We start from the raw sequence: 22,580 nt of genomic DNA, 5'->3' as shown, positions 1-22,580 counted from the left end.
GTTGTCACTCCAGTCATAGGAATAACAGGAGCAAAGGGACAGAGATACATGTGAGAGCATGGAATGTGGGGGGATCCACCAGTATTTCAGTCTAGATGGAGCAGAAAGTGCATCAAGGGTGAGGCATAGGAGTGGAAGGAAATGGAAATGGGGTTAGGGCGAAAGGCAGAGGCTAAGTTTAGGGGACACTTTTTGTTATGCCAAGGAGTTTGGACTTAACCTAGTAGGTGAAGGGGAGTCATTGAAGTAACTTAATTAAGGGGCTACCAGTTGTACCGATGCACTATTAGACTAGTAGTAATGTTGGGGGTGGGATTGGAGGAGGTGAAATAAAAGAGGCAAGACCAGAAGTAGGAAAACCTGGTAGGAAATTATGGCAAGAGTTCATACGAGAGATGATGACTGACTCAATCAAAGTGAGGCGTGATAGTGAAGAGGGAGTGATTGGGGGAATTAAAAGTGGCAGGACTTGGTGACTGATTTGACAGGGTGGTTGATGGAAAAGGAGTTAAGGAGGACTCTCGGGTTTTGGGCCTTAACGACGACTGAATTTTGGTTAAATCAACCGAGAAAAAAGAATGGAGAACAGAATCTGGAAGAAAAATGAGGAGTTTAGTTTTGGGCATCTTGAGTTCCAGATGGCTGTGGGGTATCCAAGAGGAGAGGACTACTGGAAATTTTTTTATATGTGAGTCTAGAGCTCCAGAGAAATGTCAAGGGGGGAGATTTAGGTTTGGAAAGCACCAGAATACGGACCATGGTTTAAAAAAGTCATTGGAGGGGATGAGGTCACCTAGAGAAAAGATGTACATTGAGAATAAAGGAGGGCCCCAAATAAAATCTTTTTGGAGTCTCCATAGTCAATGGGCAGACAGAGGAGAGTGTTCAGGAAAAGTTGGTTTTTGTCCTGGATTATACATTTTAGGAATTGTGGGATTGAATGAGAAACCCCAACATAGGAGCCCCAATGTTTCCTTCTTGGAATTTTTTTTTTTTTTTTTAGGGATGCACCTGTGGCATATGGAAATTCCCAGGCTAGGAGTCGAGTCACAGCTGCCAGACTAAGCCACAGCCACAGCAACACCGGATCTGAGCTGCATCTGCAACCTACACCACAGCTCACAGCAACATCAGACCCTTAACCCACTGAAGGCCAGGGATCGAACCAGCATCCTCACAGGCACATTGGTTTTGAACCCACTGAGCTACAATGGGAACTCCACCTGCTTGGAATTTCCTAAAACTCTTTTGTGGCATATATGATAGAGGATTTTAACAAATTTTAGGGCTGCATATTTTTAAACTTCTTTTTTTTTTTTTTTTTTTTTTTTTGAAGAGTGACAGATTTTTTATTTTTTATTTTATTTATTTATTTATTTATTTTTGTCTTTTCTAGGGCCACTCCCATGGCATGTGGAGGTTCCCAGGCTAGGGGTCTAATTAGAGCTGTAGCCACTGGCCTAAACTTCTAATATAGTAACTTTTTCTGAATATTGCAAATTGCTTTGCAACAATGTTCATTACAAAGTTTCCTGAGTTAACTACAAGACTTTTTTCCATTTTTTTTAGGGCCACAGGTGTCGTATATGGATGTTCCCAGGCTAGGGGTCCAATCTAAGCTGCATCTGTCAGCCTACACCACAGCCACAGCAATGCCAGATCCGAGCTGCGTCTTTGACCTACACCACAGATTGTGGGAACTCAGGATCCTTAACCCACTGAGCAAGGCCAGGGATCAAACCCTCATCCTCATGGGTTCGTTTCTGCTGAGCCACAACTGTAACTCCCTAAAAGACCCTAAAGCAGAAAGGTTGTAGTGATTTTGTGTCATTAACCTAAGATGGTTCAAAGTATCACATCCTTTTGACCCAGCGGGAGTTATTTCCTCTTCATTTTCACCTCAGTAAAGCAGCAAGTACAAAGCAAGCACAGCACTTAGGAGCAGAGCAGGTAGCGAATACAATTCAAGCAGCACTAACTTCACTATTTTTACCTGAATATGCACACGCTATCCTGTAACCACACACACACACACACACATGCAGGTAAGTTACATCTTTCTGAAACGGTCATGTCTCAATTTCAATCTTGTCGTCCAGGTTTTTTGTTTTATATATATATATGTTTGCACCAAAGGGCAAATTAGAAAAAAAAAAAGTCTATGTAGATTCCAGGGGCTGTTGCCCTTTAGATTATTACAGCATGTTAAAAGCTGATCACAGTTGATGTACAGCAGCTTGCCTGAGTCTCTGCAACATGCCTCAAATGCAAAAATCCTTGGTGATGGACGATTGTGGGTAAAAACATACATGCATCGGATTTCTTCTCTGATAGCTTCCAGACCCCATTTTAGTGGGTTTGGCTCTCAAGGCAAACTCCATTCCACAGCACAGGAGTAGCACTCAGTCATTCCCCCACACTTGGCCTCCATTCAGCAGGCGGGGCCGACTAGCCGCTTACATCCTCTCCCTCCTCAGGGAGAAGGGGAGTTAGAGATCTCCTTGGTGAGTACTGAGTTGCCATCTGTGCCTAGGGTTTTATGGGGGGTGGAAACAAACCACTCTGCTTTCTGTTAACTTAATTGTGATAAATCTCTGAAGAGACTCTCTGGTTGGATGACCTCAGAGAGAGAGAGAGAGAGGAGTGAAGAGATACAGAGAGAAGAAGAAAAAGAAAACAGAGGAGAAGGAGGAGGAAGGAGGAGAAAGAGAAAGGGAGGAAAGAGGATGCATTGCCTTTGCCGCGCACCACTTTCCGGTGTGTGCTTTGTACTTGGAATGGTTAATACCCACGTGCGTCCTACATCCCACAAAGCTATTTCCTTCCCAATGACTAGTAGTAACAATCCAACCCAAAAGTGACCCCTGATTTATTCATGAGGAAAGGATAGAGTTGTTTCTTTCCTTCCTACCCGGTTTTTTTTTTTTTTTTTTTTTTTTTTTTTTTTGCTTTTTAGGGCCTCACTTGTGGCATATGGAGGGTCCCGGGCAAGAGGTGAATCGGAGATACAGCTGCTGGCCTGCACCACAGCCACAGCCATGCCGGACCCTTGACCCACTGAGCAAGGCCAGGAATCGAACCCACAACCTCATGGTTCCTAGTCAGATTCATTTCCGCTGTGCCGCGACGGGAACGCCATACCTGTATTTTAAGTACAGTGTTTTGTTTTGTTTTTTTAAACCATTCTAGTCAATGTTCCAGTATCTTACCCCTCCCTACAAATGACTGCTATTTGCTGCTCCACAAGTAAGCTGTGCTCTCATCCAAGGCAGAGCCTTCATGGACCAGCTGAGGATCATTGACCCTTACCTTACCCAGGCTGTAGCTACCACACAGAACACATCAGCCTTCATCACCACCGAGTCTCTTGCTCTTGCCAATTTCTTGACGTCTATCTCCAGGAGAGGAAGGTGAGTGATATGTTTTTCAGCTTTTGGCACAAAAAGAAAAGGTAAAGTAAAAAAAGAGAGAGAGAGAGAGGAACAGGAGAAGAGAAAAAGAAAAGAAAAACAAAGGAAAGGAAAAAAATACAACTCCTGCAACAGTTGTCCAGAGGCTCCCCTCCTAGCTCACGTGGCTTTCCCTGCTTCTCTGCTCAGGAAGTCATTAAACAAGTGGTGTTTTTTGAACCACAGCCTTTAAATTCCCTACTGTGGGGTCAGAAAAGTACATGATAGGATGGAAAGAGGACAGGTGGTAAAATCAGGTTAACTCTTGGTTCTTCTTCAAGGACCTGGCAGTGTCTGACCTACGGTGCCAAAGCACCCTTTCTTAAGAAGTTTGTATCCAAGTATCCCGTAGCATTGCCAAAACTCTTGGGCTGAATATAGTTTTCTATCATCATCATTATAGTTTTCTACCCATTATTATCAGATGCCAGTAATATCTCAGCGGGAACCCACATTTCTCAAAGGTCTTTGGCTATGAGGGAAACAGATTCCAACTGAGGCAAAGTATGTTGCTTTACACGCATTTGTCCACATACGACGGGATAAACAATCCGAACCTAACAAAAGGGATACAAGAAAAGGTCTCTACTCCCTCTTCTATAGCAAACCTCAGTCGCTCATCCAAAAGTAACTGCAGAACCACTGCTAAGTATTCATTGTCTCATAGGTAAACTTTGGTGGAGAGGAGGTTGGTCCTGGTTGCTCCTGGTTTGCACAGAGTGCTGAGGTAGAGGGTCCTTGGTAGTTTAGGGTGGGAGGCATCAGGCCTTGGGCTCTCAGGGGTTAATAGCTCTGAAAACAGGTGAGATGAGAGGATGGGAAACATCGCCTGCTTTATAGTCTTGCCTCCTTGAGGGCGTGACTCAGATCAAGGAATGGAAATGTCCAATCAAAGGAAAAGCTGAGGTCCAGTAAAGGATGGGCTTTGTCCAAGGTCACACACACACACACACTCAGAACCCTTTAGAAGCAGAGCTGGAATGTTAGCCCCTAGGCCTTCAGCTTCCCAGATTGGTGATCCTAATTCCCTAGCACCTCCACCGGTGGAACAAATCAGGCTACAGTCGATCTCTGTTTCTGGCATCTTCCACTGCTACTCTATTTCCTGTGCCTGGACTGCGAGCCTTACAGATCTCTTGGGTCCTTCAAAGAGAGGCTTTTTCTCTCCTTTTTTTTTTTTTTTTTTAAAGTGGAGCCATGACAGCGTTTGGGGGACTAGAGAGGCAGTTTTAAAACCTTAAACTGATCTGAAACACCTGAGATGATTGCTAAACACATCAAAATTTCCCAGCTGTTACTGAGTCTCAGTGAACTCTCTTTTGAGAAAGGTATATCACTCCATGGATATTTTTGTGTTTACGTAAAGATTTTCCTTTTAATGCAGCCTCAAATCTGGATGGCAAACCCTGTCTTCTTTTTTTTTCTTATTATAGTGCTTATGTTTGACTTTAACATTCATACACATTTCCTGGCAAAAATGAATATTATAGAAGAACATTAGGAACAAACAATATAAATCAACAGATGTTCTCAAAACCTTTTGCCAACTGTCAAAGAAATACCCCTTCTCGACACAAGAGGGAGCTTTTAGCTAAAATGAAAATAAAGGCCGTTTCATGAAGCTTCTACCAGCTTTGTTTTTCTTTCAGTAAGACATTTGAATTTGTTATCTTTGAAAACACATTAGTTGACTGATCATGGATTCATATGATGATAAAGCTGACAGGCTTCTGAACCATTATGACCTCTTTTGAACAGTTAGTATTGTTGCCTCTTCTTCCTCTTCCTCCTCCTCTTCTTTTTTTTTTTTTCTTTTTAGGACAGTGCCTATGGCATATGCAGGTTCCCAGGCTAGGGGTCCAATCAGAGCTGCAGCTGTCGGCCTATGCCACAGCCACACCAGATGCAAGCCGCATCTGCGACCTACACCACAGCTCAGGGCAATGCCGGATCTTTAACCCACTGAGCAAGGCCAAGGATCGAACCCAAGTCCTCATGGGTACTATTTGGGTTCATTATCACTGAGACACAGAGGGAACTCTGCCTATTCTTTTCCTCAAAGATTCTCCTTCCTTGGTTCCTGAGACACAACTCTGTCCCCAGTTCTGCTCATAACTTGGCTATTTCTTTGTCTCTCTTCTACCCTTCAGTGAGGGTGCTTTCTTTATCCCCCAGCCCTCTTGGCTTCTTATTCTGAAACATAAACCCACTTTCCTTGACCGACCTCATCCATTCCTATGGATTCAATTCCCATTATGTGCTGATGAATAAGTCACCATGCATATCTCCCGCTATGAGGTCTATGCTGAGGTCCAGATCTGCCTATTCACTTACTTACTGTACAAGCTCAAGAGCACAAAAGCTGCCAGAGGAAGATCAGTAGGCCTGACTCAAGGAGTAGTACATTTGAAGACTATGGAACAGCTTGGTTAGGGGGTCTCTGAGTTTTCAGGATAGACAGGGGATCACCTTGGATGACCATATAAACTGTGATATGTTTGAAACAGAAGAAACAACAAAACAATAGCATCAACAAAATGCCTCTAAATACTAGAGCATAAGAAAAAGTATCACTTAAAGCTGGGTTGTCCACTACAGCAGTCACTAGTCACAGATGGCTGTTGAGCCCCTGAATGGTGGCTGGTTTGAACTGAGATCCAGAGTATATGTAATATACATAGCAGATTTATAAGAAAGCAAAGTACTCATTAATTTTTTATATTGATTCTAGAACAGCTCCTGGATCCTGTGAAATATTTAATAAATGTTAGCTTCTACTATTACTGGACAATCAATTCTGGTCATCCCAAATTTCTTGATGTCACCAAAACCAACCAGGCACTTTGATGCCTCTCTACCTCTGTGAATGCTGTTTCACCTCCCTGGAATCCCTTAAGTTCTTCACATATTAAGCTCTTACATTTTGAGACCTGGCTTAAATGTCACCCACTATTTGAAGGCTTCCTCATTACCAGGAGTCATTTTCTCCTCTGTGGTACATATTGCTGTCATTGCACAAACTGTAGTAAGTTACATTTGTAGTGTAATTTATGTGTGTGTTTCCTCCATTAGACTCCTAAACTCAACAGAGATAGGGACTTATTTGCTTTCTCTCGGCTCCTCCAGAGTCTAGCACATTTTCCACATAATAGACATTCAATAAATGTTTCTGAAACTGAAAATTGAATTAGCTAATCAAACCATCTGTCTTTACAGATAAAGAAACTGAGGCTCAAGGAAGCGATGGGACTTTTTGGATGAAATTACACTTTGGATCCCAGTGAACTGGGAGACCTTTCCTTTTGCCCCTGAAAAGAAGCAAGATAGTATGAGAAAAAGAATCTATCTATCTATCTATGTATATGTATACACACACACATATACATGACTGGTTTACTATGCTGTACAGCAGAAATTGACACACCATTGTAAATCAACTATAGTCTAATAAAATAAAATTTGAAAAAAAAGAAAAAAGAGAATAGGCAAAAGTGACCTCAGAATACAAGTGCAGCAAGAATAACTTAGATTAACCCAGATCCTTCAGTTTCTCTACCTTGTAAGAAAATATCATGAGAGATGCTGAATTAAACATATAACATCTTTCAAAACTGCCACTAGTTTCTGACCTCAGGATGTTGGTTAAGAATTTCATTTTTATTTATCCCTCTTTAGATGGCTGGTCAGCAGGATCTGCAAGTGATTGAAGAGTGTAGGGTCCAATATTGATGTGCTGAAAGTCAAATGGCCTAGATGCTAATCCTCATTCTGCTGCTAATGCCTAGGTTAAGTTACTTAAACTTTCAGCAAATATTTTTCACATCCATCACAATGAGGGTATTGGATCAGATGCTCTCTAAAGTCTAAAAACTCCCCTGTGATTGTGACAGGATACTTCATAGACAATGAGACTCTTATTTTTAGACCTTCCTAGAGAAAGCAGACATTTTCTTTTGTAATGTATTTAGTTTTCTTAAGTTTCTGGGGTCAGCACATGATTATAGAAATACTTCAGATTGGAATACTGTGTGTAGATTACAAATTACTTTCACATGCAGCATTTCAGTTTGTAAAACCTCTGTGAGGAAAATAGGCTGGTCGTTACACCAATTCCACAGATAATCATCCTGCTGCTGCTCATGGTAAGAGCTAATAGTTTATTGAGTGGGCTATGTGTTGTTCTTAGAACTCTGCATATACTACCATATTAAGTTTTGCTACATGAGGATTCTAAAGCTCCATAAAATTAAGTGACCAAAGTCGGTAATGACAGAATCAGGACTTGAATCCAAATTGACTTTAAATTCTATATTTCATACCAATTTCTCATCTTCCTGCATTATACAGGTCCACTTGTTTTTTTTACACCATTAAAATAAATGAGTAAAGATCATTTTTATGAGAGCCCTTCACAATTAGAAGCTACTGCTCTTTCTCCTTTTAACTTTCTCTTTTCTTCTGAATGAATTACACTTCTGGTCACGGAGCTGGAACTGGCTCACATGATTTCTTGAGAGCAAATTCTGTGCACCTCTACCTGACTCCCCATTCAGTGACATCACACTGGTGGCTTAATGTCGCAGTTGGAGATCTTTACACCATGAAAATATGTAGATGCTACAAATAGATACCACTTTTCCCCCTGGAGAGCCTGTTGTTAGAAGTTGCCAGTGCAGGTCTTGTTCTGGATGAAAAACAAATGTCTCAACCTTGTTCTGGGTGGGTTCCATTGGGTAAAGTGATCATTTATATTTGAATAAACATAGCAGTGTAGACCATAGCATCTTTCTTAGTCTGGAAAAAGAGAGGAGTTGTTCTTCCTTTGAGATACCTTTGCTCTACTTCCAGGCATACCTAGACTTGAAGAGAGCTGATAGAGCCAAGTGCCAATTTACTGCCCTGAATTATTACTCTTCTCCTCTCTATTGAATTTCCAAAACTGCCAAGGTGGAGGCTCTGGGCCATTATGGAACTGGCAAAGATATTTAGATAACCTGCTTTAAGAAACTTAAATTGGTTAGAATGTCACAGCCAGTGGATGATAGTACTTGGGTTTCTTGATGACCAGTTCCTAACTCTTATCTCTCATTACTGTCATTATATAAGGCATGATTTTCTACCATATGCAGTGATTTTCAGTCAGTGATATATGAACAAAACTTATATTTTATAAATAATCACTCTGAGGCTGTTGACTTGATGTTAAAACTGTTCAGTCATCAGAGTCTCTGCATGTCCAGCTGTTGTACATGCTCACATTTAAGGATAAATCTGTTGGAGTTGGCATCATCTCTGTAATCCTTTTGAGGGCAGGGATGATGAGAGTTCTGATCTAAGAGCATACAGCACTGACCACATAAGTACCTTATGAAGTCCAGCTGAATAAGTTATGGTCATTTTTGAGAACTGGACTTCACATTCCACCTCCAAATTAGTCTAGACCTACTCCGGGGAAACCCAAAGCCCTGGACCCACAAGGTAGCCTCAGTTCCAAAATTTCTGTCTGGCTCTAAGTCCTTACACCAGGAGATGTGCCCTACTTTTTTTCGTGTGTGTCTTTTTAGAGCCTCACCTGTAGCATATGGAGGCTGCCAGGCTAGGGTTTGAATTGGAGCTGTAGCCACTGGCCTATGCCACAGCCACAGCAATGTCAGATCTGAGCCACATCTGTGACCTACACCACAGCTCACAGCAATGCCAGATCCTTAACCCACTGAGCAAGGTCAGGGATCAAACCTGTGTCCTCATGGATGCAGATTCGTTTCCACTGAGACATGATGGGAACTCCTGTGCCCTACATTTTGGTTCATGAAAAAAGCATCACTGCATACCCTAGAAATGGGACTATTTTGCTAAAAGAGGAGTAAACAATTCAACATTATGTATTCATTTCATTATTTGCGGGAGCTATGGTAAAACCAGAGGAAAGTTGTTTGATCTCAGGTCTCTTCTCAACAGCCCCCTCTGAGGAGCTGTGTCTATGGACAGTTTCTCAGGACCTGAATGTCTGGGCGCATGTGTGTCCTGTGGAGAGGGCCACATGTTGCACACAGCAGAGGCAGCATCCATGAGGCCCCTCACTCCAAACCCCACCCTCTATTGCCATTGCTATAGCCCTTGAGCAGGTTTCCCTCAGAGCCTTCTCTGGCCCCAGGACTCTGAGGAAGAGATGAAACAACTTAGCCTCTGGAACTCAGAGAAGCCTGAGCTGGAGTGTCTGTGAAGACTAGTTGAGGAAAATATCAGGGGCTGGCTCAGAATGTAATTGATTGAAAGAGAACTGAGCAGAATCCCCCTCTCTGTGAATTTCTGCAAGGGCAGGGGCATGAAGACAGAACATTCAGGAAGAAACAAACAATGGGGTGGAAGGTCAGATGTGTTTAGGTGAAGAATAGCTGAACTAAATCCCCTCCCCTGAGTGTTTCTCTGAAGGTGGAGGAATGAGGGCAGAACTTTCTGGAAAAGAGCTATGTGATAAAAGGCAGAGCCTGTCAGAGACTGTTTCCTGATAGGGAGACTGGTTATCAAATATGGTCATAACTCTTAAGGTTCTAAATAGACAGTGGCCCAGCTCCTTTTTCTTTTCTTTTCTTTTTTCTTTTTTCTTTTTTTTTTTTTGGTCTTTTTGTCTTTTTAGGGCCGCACCCACGGCTTATGGAGTTCCCAGGCCAGGGGTCCAATTGGAGCTGTAGCCACTGGCCTGCACCACAACCATAGCAACATGGGATCCAAGCCGAGACTTCGACCTACACCACAGCTCGTGGGAACATGGGATCCTTAACCCACTGAGCAAGGCCAGGGATCGAACCTGCATCCTCATGGATGCTATTTGAGTTCACTAACTGCTGAGTCACTACAGGAACTTCACAGCTCCTTTTTATGTGGATTTTCTTTCCTATATCAAAGCTGGCATTCTTTGGGGCTTTCTGATTGTAAGCTACACGATGGGACCATCTTCTTTGTACTATCTTGCTCTCCTTTTGCGTGACCTTTCTCTCTTTTTATATTTTACTTTTTATTTAAAAAAAATTTTTAATAGTTATTTCCCCAATGCAATTTTTTTTAATTTTACTGTACAGCATGGTGAACCAATTACACAAACATGTACACATTCTATTTTCACACATTATCATGCTCCATCATAAGTGGCTAGACATAGTTCCCAGTGCTACACACAGTGCTACTTTATATTTTAAAATATGGACTCTGTACATCCAATCCCAAGGCTAGAATGTGTCAGCCTAGATACTTCTTAAACCAGATAATCAAGTAATTTAGAGATGGCAAGTCCAAGTATCTTGTATTCTTACAGGGTGGAGAGGTGAAATAGAGTGCTAAATAGAGTAGAAGAGTAAGAATGGTACAAAGGAGTTCCCATTGTGGCTCAGTGGGTTAAGGAACTAACATTGTCTCCATGAGGGTATGGGTTCAATCCCTGGCCTCATTCAGTGGGTTAAGGACCTGGTGTTGCTGTATGCTGTGTCATAGGCCACAGTTGCAACTCTGATTCAACCCCTTGCCCAGGAACTTCCATATGCCACAGGTGAGGCCATAAAAAGAAAAGAAAAAAAATGGTGCAAGAAAATAGCAAGGCTAGAGGTTGAAACTGAACAAAGAAATAGACAAAACCTCAAAGCCCCGGGCAGGTGCTTATTTGAAGGAGGGGAAAAACCATCACTACCAAAATCAATCCAAATGATGTTGGATTCTGTATGAATTACAGGCATGCTTCATTTTATTGCACTTCAGCAGATGTTGCATTTTTCAGAATTGAATGTTTGTGTCAACTCTGCATCAAACAGGTCTATAGGCACCATTTTCCCAACAGCATTGCTCATTTTGTGCCTCTATATCAGACTTTGGTAATTCTCAAACTTTATTTCAAACTTTTTCCTGTTTATTATACTTGTTATGCTTATCTGTGATCAGTGATCTTTGATGTTACTCTTGTCATTGTTTTGGGGCACCATGAACCATGCTCATACAAAATGGCAAATCTAATTGATGAATATTATATATATTCTGACTGCTCCATTAATTGGTCATTCCTGCATCTCTCTCCCTCTCCTTGGACCTCCCTATTACTTGAGGCTCTAGATAAGTCTGAGACACAACAATATTGAAAGCCAGTTAACAACCCTGCAACGACCTCTGTGTATTCAAGTGAAAGTAAGAGTTGCACATCTATCATTTTACATCGAAAGCTGAAAAATGATTAAGCTTAATGAGCAAGGCATGTCAAAAACCAAGCTATGCCAAAAGCTAAGCCTCTTGTGCCAAACAGCCAAGTCATGAATGCAAAGAACAGTTCTTGAAGGAAATTAAAAGGGCTATTATAGTGAACACATGAATGATAAGAAAGTGAAACAGACTTATTGCTGATACAGAGAAAGCTTTGGTGATCTGAATAGAGGATCAAACCAGCCACAACATTCCCTTAAGCTAAAGCCTAATCCAGAGCAAGGTCCTAACTCTTTTCAATTCTATGAAGGCTGAGAGAGATAGGGAAGGTAGCAGAGGTTGGTTTATGAAGCTTAGGGAAAGAAGACATCTCCACAGTATGAAAGTGCACGGTAAAATAGCAAGTGTTTATATAAAAACGGTGGCAGTTATCCAGAAGACCTAGATAAGATAATTCATGGAGGTAGCTATGCTAAAGAACAGGTTTTTTAATATAGATTAAACATTCTTCTATTGGAAGAAGTTGCCATCTAGAATTTTCATGGCTAGAGAGGAGAAGTGAACGCCTGGATTCAAAGCTTCAAAGATAGGCTAACTCTCTTATTAGGGGCTAATGCAGCTGGTGATCTTAAGGTGAAGCCAATGCTCATTTACTATTCAAAAAATTTTAGGGCTCTTCAAAATTATACTAAATCCACTCTGCCTGTGTTTTATAAATGAGAGAGCAAAGCCTGGACAACAGCAATCGGTTTATAGCATCGTTTATTGAACATTTTGAGCCCACCGTTGAGACTTCCTGCTCAGAAAAAAAGATGCCTTTCAAAATAGTATTGCTTATTGACAATACATCTGGTCACCTAAGAGCTCTCACAGAGATGTTCAATGAGATTAATGTTGTTTTCATGCCTGGTAACACAGGATTCTACTGCTCATGGATCAAGGAGTCATTTCAACTTTCAAGTCTTATTATTTAAGAAATCTATTTTATAAGGCTATTGCTGCCATAGATCATGATTCTTCTGATGGATCTGGGCAAAGTAAATTGAAAAACCTTCTGGAAAGAGTTCACCCTTCTAGATGCCATGAGGAACATTCATGATTCAAGGAAAGAGGTCAAAACATCAACATTAATAGGAGTTTGTGTAAAGTTGATTCCAACACACACAGATGACTTGCAGGGGTTCAGGACTTCAGTTTAGGAAAGAACTTCAGATGTGGTGGAAACAGCAAGAGAACTAGAATTAAAGTTGGAGCCTGAAGATGTGATTGATTGGCTACAGTCTCATGATAAAACTTAAATGGATGAGGAGCTGCTTCTTATGGATGAGCAACAGAAGTGGTTCCTTGAGATAGAATCTACTCATTGAAGATGATGTGAAGATTTTTGGAATAATAATAAAGGATTTATAATATTACCTAAACTTGGTTGATAAAGCAGCAGCAGCATTACAAAATATTGACTATTTTTAAATCTTTTATTACTCAATGAATTTATTACATTTATAGTTGTACAATGATCATCACAATCCAATTTTATAGGATTTCCATCCCACAATATTGACTAATTTTGAAAGAAGTTCTACTGTGGGTAAAGTACTATCAAACAGCATTGCATGCTTCAGAGAAATCATTCATGAAGGGAATCAATTAATGCAGCAAACTTCATCGTCTTTCTCTTTTTCTTTTTGTGGATTAAAATATTTTATTCACATGTATCAGAATTTTGTTTAGTTTATTTACAATATTATCTTAGTATCAAGTGTATAACATAGTAATTCAATATTTTTACACATTATATTCCATTGAAAGTTATTATAATTCCTATAATTCCCTGTGCTATATAATATATCCTTGTTGCTTATCTATTTTCTACATAGTAGTTTGTATCGCTTAATCCCATACACCTGGTTTGGGGTTAACACCAGTAACCACTAGCTTGTTCTCTATATCTGTGAGTCTGTTTCTGTTTTGTTACATACATGCATTTATTGTATTTTTTAGATTCTACATAAAAGTGATAATAGAGTATTAGTCATTCTCTGTCTAACATTTTGCTAACCAGAATACTCTCTGTGTATCCATGTTGTTGGAAATGGCAGAATGTCATGCTTTTTATGGCTAATAGTCCACAGTGTATATATACCACATCTTTTTATCCATTCATCTGTTGATGGACACTTAAATTGCTTCCATGCCTTGGCTAGTGTACACAGTACTGCTATGCACATTGGGATGCATTTATCTTTTCAAATTAGAATTTTTTCCAGATATATGCCTGAGAGTAGAATGTCTGATCATGTGGTAGTTCTATTTTTAAGTTTTTGAGGAACCTTCATACTATTTTCCATAGTGGTTGTACCTACTTACATTACCACCTATGGTGTGTAAGTGTTCCTTTTTCTCCACATCTTTGCCAACATTTGTTATTTCCTATATATTTTTTTGTAGATAGCCATTCTGAAACCCATATCTCATTGTGGGTTTGGATTGTATTTCTTTAATGATTAGCAATGTTGAACATCTTTTTTTTTTTACTTTTTAGGACCACACCCATGGCATATGGAGGTTCCCAGGCTAGGGGCCAATGGAGCCGTAGCTGCTGGGCTATGCCACAGCCACAGCAACATGAGATCCGAGCCGCGTCTGTGACCCACACCGCAGCTCACGGCAATGCCAGATCTTTAACCCACTGAGTGAGGCCAGGAATTGAACCTGTGTCCTCACGGATACTAGTCAGTTTTGTTAACTGCTGAGCCACAATGGGGACTCCAAGGTTGAACATCTTTTGATGTGCCTGTTAGCAATTTGTATGTCTTCTTTGGAAAAATGTCTACTTAGCTTTTCTGTCCATTTTTTATTGAGTTGTTTAGTTTTTTGTGATATTGAGTTGTATGAGATATTTATATATTTTGGATATTAACCCTTTGTGGTCATATTGTTTGAAAATATTTTCTCCCACTCTGTAGGTTGTCTTTTCATTTTTGCTGATGGTTTCCTTTGCAGTACAAAATTTTTAAGTTTGACTAGGTCTCATTTGTTTATTTTTGCTTTATTTCTTTTGCCTTGGGATACAGGTCCTGCCCCCCCACTGCAATTTTGCTATGATTTATGTCAAAAGTGTTCTGCTTATATTTCAGGTTTTATATTTAGGTCTTTAATTCATTATAAGTTCATTTTATTTTTTATATTTAATATTTTTGTTTATAAAAGTGATATATGTTGAGTTTATTTTTTATTATTTTTTTTAAATCTTTGCTTTTTATGGCTATACCCGTGGCATATGGAGGTTCCCAGGCTAGGGGTCAAATTGGAGCTATAGCTCTCAGCATATACCACAGCCACATCAATGAGTGTTCTGAGCCACGTCTGTGACCTACACCACAGCTCACAGCAATGCTGGATCCTTAACCCATTAAGCAAGGCCAGGTATTGAACCCACAACCTCATGGTTCCTAGTCAGATTCATTTCTGCTACACCACAATGGGAGTTTAGTTTTGTATGTATGTAAGGCAATGTTCTAATCTTATTTTGTATGTGTAGCTGTCCAGTTTTCCAAGTACTACTTGTTGAAGACACTGTCTTTTTTCCATTGTATATTCTTGCCTCCTTTGTCATAGATTAATTGATCATAGGTACATGGATTTATTTCTGGGCTTTCTATCCTGTTCTATTAATCTGTGTCTGTTTTTTGTGTGTGTGTGCCAATACAATACTATTTTGATTACTGTAGCTTTGTAGTATACTCTGAAGTCAGGGAGTGTGATACTTCCAGGTTTGTTATTTTTTTTCTTAAGATTGCTTTGGCTATTTGGGGTCAATGTTAGAATTGTTTGTTCTAGTTCTGTGAAAAGTATAATGGGTATTTTGATAGGGATGGCTTTATTTTTTATTTTTCATTGAAGTATAATTGATTTACAATATTGTGTTAGCTTCTGGTGTATAGCAAAGTGATTCATATCATTTTTTCACATTCTTTTCCATTGTGGTTTATTATAAGATATTAAATATAGTTCCCTGTGCTGTACAGTATAACCTTGTTGTTTATCCATTCTATATATAACAGTTTGCATCTGCTAACTGTAAACCCCCAATCCACTCTTCCAAAAGTCCATTCCACCCCCCTGGCAAGCACAATTCTCTTCCTTATGTCTGTGAGTCTGTTTCTGTTTTGTAGATAGGTTCATTTGTGCCATATTTTAGATTCTATATACAAGTGTTATTATATGGTATTTGTCTTTCTCCTTCACTTAGTGTGATGATCTCTAGGTCCATCCTTGTTGCTCCAAATGGCATTATTTCATTCTTTTTTATGGCTGAGTAATATTCCAGTGTGTGTGTGTGTGTGTGTGTGTTTGTGTGTGTGTGTGTGTGAGTGAGTGAGTGTGTGTGTACCACATTTTCTTTATCCATTCATCTTTTGATAGAGACTGCTTTAAATGTGTAAATTGCTTTGGGTACTATGGGCATTTTAAGAATATTAACTCTCTAACCAAAAAACATGGGATATCTGTTCATTTCTTTGTATCTTCTTCAAATTCCTTCATCAATATTTAAAAATTTTCAGAGTATAGATCTTTTGCTTCCTTGATTAAGTTTATTCCTAAGTATTTTATTCTTTTTGTTTGATTTTAATGTCTTATTTTAAGAAATGGCCACAGCCACCCCAACCTTCAGAGACAACCACCCTGATCAGTCAGCAACCATAAACATCCAGGCAAGACCCTCTACCAGAAAAAAGATTTTGACTCACTGAAGGCTCAGATGATGGTTAGTATTTCTTAGCAGTAAAGTATTTTTAATTAAGGTATGCACATTTTTTGACATAATGCTATTACACACTTAATAAACTGCAGTAAAGTATAAACATAACTTTTATTTGTATTGGGAAACCAAAAAAATTGTGTGACTAACTTTATTACAATATTTGCTTTGTTGTGGTGGTCTGGAACCAAACCCACAATATCTCCAAGGTAGGCCTGTATTCATGGGTTTTAATTCATAAAAGCAATCCCTTCTCTGAAGAGGGAGAAGAAAAAAGCTGTTCCCTAAATTACACAAAGTCATGTTTGTTTTAGGCTAGAATTTGTGTTGTTTAATCCTGATAAGTAAATGCTTATTTGAAAAAGGAGAACAAATGCTAATACCAAAATTAATTCCAGTGGTAAAAGATCATGGGCAAGTTAGTCATGGGGCTTGATCAATATAAGTGAATTCTAATTTAAAGGAAGAGAGCAAAAAGTATCACCTCAAATGAATTGCAGTAACATTTGTTTCTAGACTAGTTATTAATGTTGTCTGATCCATATAAGTAAATGCTTTCTGAAGAACAAGGAGAGGCAAATAGATGGCCAGATAAGCTGTATTATATACTACTTGCTTATCAAAAAGACTATGTGGATGTGACTGGCATTGGAATTTTGTCTCAAAGTGCAACTTTGGTGAAGAAAAATAGCTAGGAGTATGATAGAATCTCTTAGTATGAGGAAAATACCAGAGTATGGTAATAGCAAGCTGTAATAGAAGTGGTGGAAGTCTTCTGTCAGAGTTGGCAGGAAGCTAGAATTCTGACAGTAAGTTATCCTGGGTTGCAGTGCAAAAGAAAAAGGACATCTAAAGTGGGCAGGAAACTTCAGCTACAGTGGTAGTGGACAAAAAAAAAAAATCTGTCAGTGGATAGGAAATTCTAACTACAATAGAAAGCAAATCTGCTTTCTTAGTGGAAAGGAAAGCCAGGGAATCCCAATTATGGATGAGCAGCTAGAAATCTTACAGTGGAAATAAACATGGGCAACTAATATAGGGGAAAGAATTCCAGGTAGGCTGGAATAATTGATCAGATCTTCATGTGAGTAGAAATATGTGCAGATAGTGGCCAGCTGACCAAATTCTGCAAGGTCAGCAATATAGAGGCAGAGACCTTGAAGACTGGACCACTGGACTTTTCTGAGAAGCGCCAGTGAGCAGCAAAACCCTCCACCCCATTCCCAGTTAAGAGCAGAAACAGAAGGATCAGAATCTGAACTGATAGCTGAAGGCTTTCTCCAGATGGGTAAGACATCAAAAAGGAAGTTGAATTTATTACAATAATTTTAGTGAGCATTTGGAGGAGGTTAGGGGTTGCATTTTATTTTTCTAAGTGAGATGGCAGTTGAAACATATTAAAGAAGGGCATTCAGAGTGAGGTCAATCTAGGGACATGCTCTGGACTTTTCTCATGGTGGTAGGAGGGTGGGTTTGAAACACTTTTAATGTCAGTTAGTGGTTTATAAGCATTTTCAATCCATAGATTTTTTTTTCCTGCTAGGAAACATTTTTGCTTTCAGAACTTTTTTAGAAATGACAATGCTAATTATAATTTGAATGTAAACATTACTGTTTCCAGAGATTAAGTTGAGGTTAAAAATCTGGCCTTGAAATTTATCTGAAAAAGAATTCTGGCTTGCTTCTCCCCCCACCCACATTTCTTAGGTGTGTATTTCATTATATAGCAAGTCAATGCTTTTCTAGGTCTTTTTTTTTTTTTTTTTTTTTTTGTCTTTTTACCTTTTCTAGGGCCACTCCCACGGCATATGGAGGTCCCCAGGCTAGGGGTCTAATCAAAGCTATGGCAGCCAGCCTACACCAGAGCCACAGCAATGTGGGATCCGAGACACGTCTGCAAACTACACCACAGCTCACGGCAACGCCAGATCCTTAACCCACTGATCAAGGCCAGGGATCAAACCTTAAACCACAAGGTTCCTAGTCAGATTCATTAACCACTGATCCACGATGGGAACTCCAATGCTTTTCTAGGTCTTTACAGAACAGTATCTCAAGTCTCCAAAACTGTGCTAGAAAGACAATCTCAGAAATAGAAGCTCCTTGGAATACCAGTGACTATATATTTAGCTAAAACTTTTATATTTAAAAGTTTTTCTTAAAGTGCTAATGTATCTTAACCTTATTTCTCTTAAAGCAGTTTTCAACTACAGTTAACTGATTGCGAAGAGCTTTTAAGTTTTATTGTCTAACTCCATAGAAAGATAATACTGTTCAAAATCAATTTGTTAAAAACTTAGAGATATAAAGCTACATGAAAATTTTGGTGTCACTCATCTTCTGAGGAAAAGGGCTCAAAGTTTTAAGTGATTTAATTTAAAGCGAAGCTGGGGCTAGCCCAAATCTTCTCCCAGGTAATTTGGTCTCCCGTTAACCATATGATTGTACTTTGAAGTATAACCATAGCATTGCGAACTTAAAGTTTAGTAAGATATTATAAAAATTCCAGACACAGCTGTTGATTTTTTTTTTTAGCTTTGGTCTTCTGTAGGCATTTCTGTTAACTGGTAGGATTTGTATTTGTGCACACTCTTCTTTTTTTAACTTTGTCTTTTTAGGGCTGCACCTGCAGCATGTGGAAGTTCCCAGGCTAAGGGTGGAATCAGAACTACAGCTGCTGGCCTACACCACAGCCACAGCAGTGTGGATCCGAGCTGCATCTGTGACCTACACCACAGTTCACGGCAACACCAGATCCCCAACCTACTGAGCCACAGTCAGGGATCAAACCCGCATCCTCATGGATACTAGTTGGATTTGTTTCCATGGTACCACAACGGGAACTCCCTGTGCACACTGTTTTCTTAAACAGTTCTCTGTTGCTTATTTGTTGTAAGCATGAGACAACTCCACTTACAACAGAAATAATGTAAATGATGAGACTTCTAATAGACAAGGCAGGAGGCTGTGTGTTGTGGCGTCCTTCCCCCTTTCCCTATCCCTCCTCTCCTTTTCCCTTTCTCTCCTTCCTTCCATCACTCCCGTCCTCCCTCTTCACCCCCGTCCTTTCTTCTTTCTTTCCTTTATTTCTCTATTTCTTCTCTTTCTCTCTCTCTCTCTTTCCCTTCCTCCCTCCCTCCCTTTCTCCCTCCTTCCCTCCCTCCCTCCCTTCTTCTTTTTCTTTTTTTCTTTTTCTCTTCTCATCTCCCTTGCTCCCTCTCCTCCTCATCCTGCTGCTGCTTTTTCTTCTTCACTTTTTTTGCTGCAGGATTCTGGATAAAGCCTGAGTTTTTCTTTATCTCCTAAGCAACTAGACCATTCTAGACGTGCCCTGCTATGTAAAATTGTGTGTATTTGAGCTGGCTATTAATATTTCAATGCTGTAACATGAAAATGTAATCTATATGAAGCAATATACAGTGTATTTTTTTATGGCTGCACCAATGGCATTTGGAAGTTTACTGGCCAGGGATTGAATCTGAGCAACTAGGGCAACACTGGATCTTTAACCTGCTGTACCTGGTTAGGGATCAAACCTGTGCCTCCATAGCAACCCAAGCCACTGCAGTCAGGTTCTTAACCCACTGTGCCACAGCAGGAACTCCTCTAGTATATTTTTAAAATTAGTTTTTTAGTATAAAATCTAACAGACACAAGAAGCTCCATAAAGCTAATGTATAGGTCACCTAGTTCTTAGGAAGCCAACAACCTTATAACCACCACTTAGGTTAAAAAAATAGAATTTTGCCATCTGCTTACCCTCATCATAACCCCTTTCCTCTTCTCAAAAGTAATCAGTCCTGTTATAGCAATTCCTTCCTTACTTTCTTTATAGGGTTATCATCTAAAAGTTCATTTCTAAGCACTAGTTTAGCAATCCTTCCCCCTCCCCCATAAGTCTCTTAATCTAGAGACTAACCTTTTTTTTGTAATTTATTTGTTGAATAAATGGTGTCATTTGTCTCCAAAGTTTCCCGCAGTCTTGATTTCACTCGATGACATCCTCTGTTACAGTTTAATATGTTTGTCAGTCCTGAATTTCCTGTAGGTTAGTAGTTGGTTCTATAGGCTGGATCAGATCTGGGTTTATTTATTTATTTTCTCTTGGCTTCTTAGGTGGCGATGTGTTCTATTTGAAGGTACACAATGTTTGGTTGCCTCTCTTTTCTATCATTTTAGTTGCCGCTAAGGATCAATGCCATCAGTCTTTAGACTGATATTTCTGGATATTTTGGTTGTTAGAAACTCATTCTCTAATATAAGGAGAGAGTTGTGGGAACAATATTCCCTTAATTCTCACATGTTGATAAATGAGTTTGTAGCCTTTTTATTTGAAAGCCAGGCTAGGTATACAATCTTCTTCTCACTTTTCCTTTCCTTGAGAATATTAAATATGCCATTCCATTTCTTGCTAGCATAATGATTTGTTATCAAAGTCTGACAATAATCTGGCTTTCTCTTCCTTATGAGCACTTTTGTCCTTTTTACTGACTTTTTTCTCCTTAAACTCCAGTAATTTTACTAGAATATGTCTCTGTTGTTTTGGTTTGGTCAATTTCCTTTTTTAATATGCAGTTTTAAGTCCTATTTAAGATACATTTTCATGAATTATACTTTTTTTGCAATTGTTCTGTTTCTTTCCTTTGATTTCTTTGTGGATTGAGAGCCTATGGAAAGTGAAATAATTTGAACAGCTGCTTGAGGTGTATCAACACAGGGATGGACAAATAAAGAATTGCCAATCAGTATTTAGGCTAAACTCAGATTAAATGGCATACATTTGTAGTGGAGCCAACTTTGTTTGCAGAACAGCAGATATGAACAAAACAGATGTTTGGGTATGGTGACAAGGCAGATAGCACGGAAGGGTAAGGGACTGATGGATTCTAGAATGCTCCTTGAAGTATAGCTGAAATAATTACCAACATATTAAATTGCACGAATAGGTGAAAATACATGCAGGTATTTCTGGAAGAGTTTCAATTTATTACTATTTTATTTTATTCATTTTTCTTTTTAGGGCTGCACACATGGCATAAGGAAGTTCCCAGTCTAGGGGTCGAATAGGAGCTGCCGATGTTGGCCTCTGCCACAGCCACAGCAATGAGGGATCCAAGCTGAGTATATGACCTACACCATGGCTCATGGCAACACCAGATTCTTGACCCACTGAGTGAGGCCAGGGATTGAATCTGCATCCTCATGGATACTAGTAGGATTTGTTTCTGCTACACCACAAAGGGAACTCCCATCAATCAACTTTAGAATCTCACATGGTTTTATTACTTCCAGCTGCCCACTCTTGTTCTTTCTATTACTACAAAGTCAATTCTTCTTTCTTGATCTCCTCCCTTGTAATTGTCCAGTCTGTATCCATTTCTTGCTTGCCTTGACCAAGATGGTGAAATGGAGTTGGAATACACTGTGGGGAACCGAATAGCATCCTAAAAGTGAGCTTCCTGACTAATTTGCCCAGCTTGCAACTATCTCCCTCTAAAGAATCTCAACCTATTTCTGTCCTTATCTATTTTTAAGATGTATTTTGCTGCTACTTCCACAGATAGCTCCAGGTTGCTGATGCTTTCACAAGTAACACCAATACCTAAATTCTTTGTTGGACAAAGGCAACATTGCATATGCTGAATCCCTCATTGTGACAGTGCTGCAGATGCCTGCACTTAGAGTACTGACCCTGTGCCAGAGATAGTGCATCATATGTGGCCCAAGCTGTTGGCACGCATGCTGCTGATTCTTTGGTTTCCAATGTTCTACGGAGATTTACTTGCTTTCTGCACCCCCTTGCTGAAGATTCGGACTGAAGTCTATGAAGCCTGACCTAAAATACAATCTAATGTTCACCATGCTGTAATCATAGTCTTCCTCTTCTCATCCTCAAATACTAATTTATTTCCATTGAATCATATCTGTTCATCTTGCCATATGATTCTTTCCCTGAAGAACCCTTAAGATCTTAGCATAATATGTTTCCAGCCTCACCAAGTTATCCCGATAATGCTCACATTGTACCTGGAGCCCCTGCTACATTCTTCCCTTCTCCATTAACCCCAGTAAAAATTTTCTTTTGCTTTTGCTTTTTAGGGCCATACCTGTGTCATATGGAGTTTCCAGGCTAGGGGCTGAGTCAGAGCTATAGCTGCTAGCCAATGCCACAGCCACAGCAACACAGA

General features: G+C 39.7%; 1 protein-coding gene across 2 annotated transcripts in view; it reads left to right on the top strand.

Moving 5' to 3' along the window:
* LHFPL1 (lipoma HMGIC fusion partner-like 1) overlaps positions 2,446 to 22,580 on the top strand; it is a 119,379-nt gene continuing 99,244 nt past the window's right edge. Inside the window, exons 1-2 of one of the 2 annotated variants that reach the window (XM_021080217.1) lie at positions 2,446 to 2,504; positions 3,190 to 3,410. The gene's annotated coding sequence lies outside the window, so the exon portion shown is untranslated. Of the gene's footprint in view, positions 2,505 to 3,077; positions 3,411 to 22,580 lie in introns of those variants that run through there. The other variant, XM_013986344.2, reaches the window with a different exon arrangement.

Source organism: Sus scrofa, chromosome X, assembly GCF_000003025.6.
Source record: "Sus scrofa isolate TJ Tabasco breed Duroc chromosome X, Sscrofa11.1, whole genome shotgun sequence".
Classification (NCBI taxonomy): Eukaryota; Metazoa; Chordata; class Mammalia; order Artiodactyla; family Suidae; genus Sus; species Sus scrofa.
The sequence above is the reverse complement of the archived record's forward strand: the minus strand, read 5'-3'. Positions and strand labels throughout refer to the sequence as shown.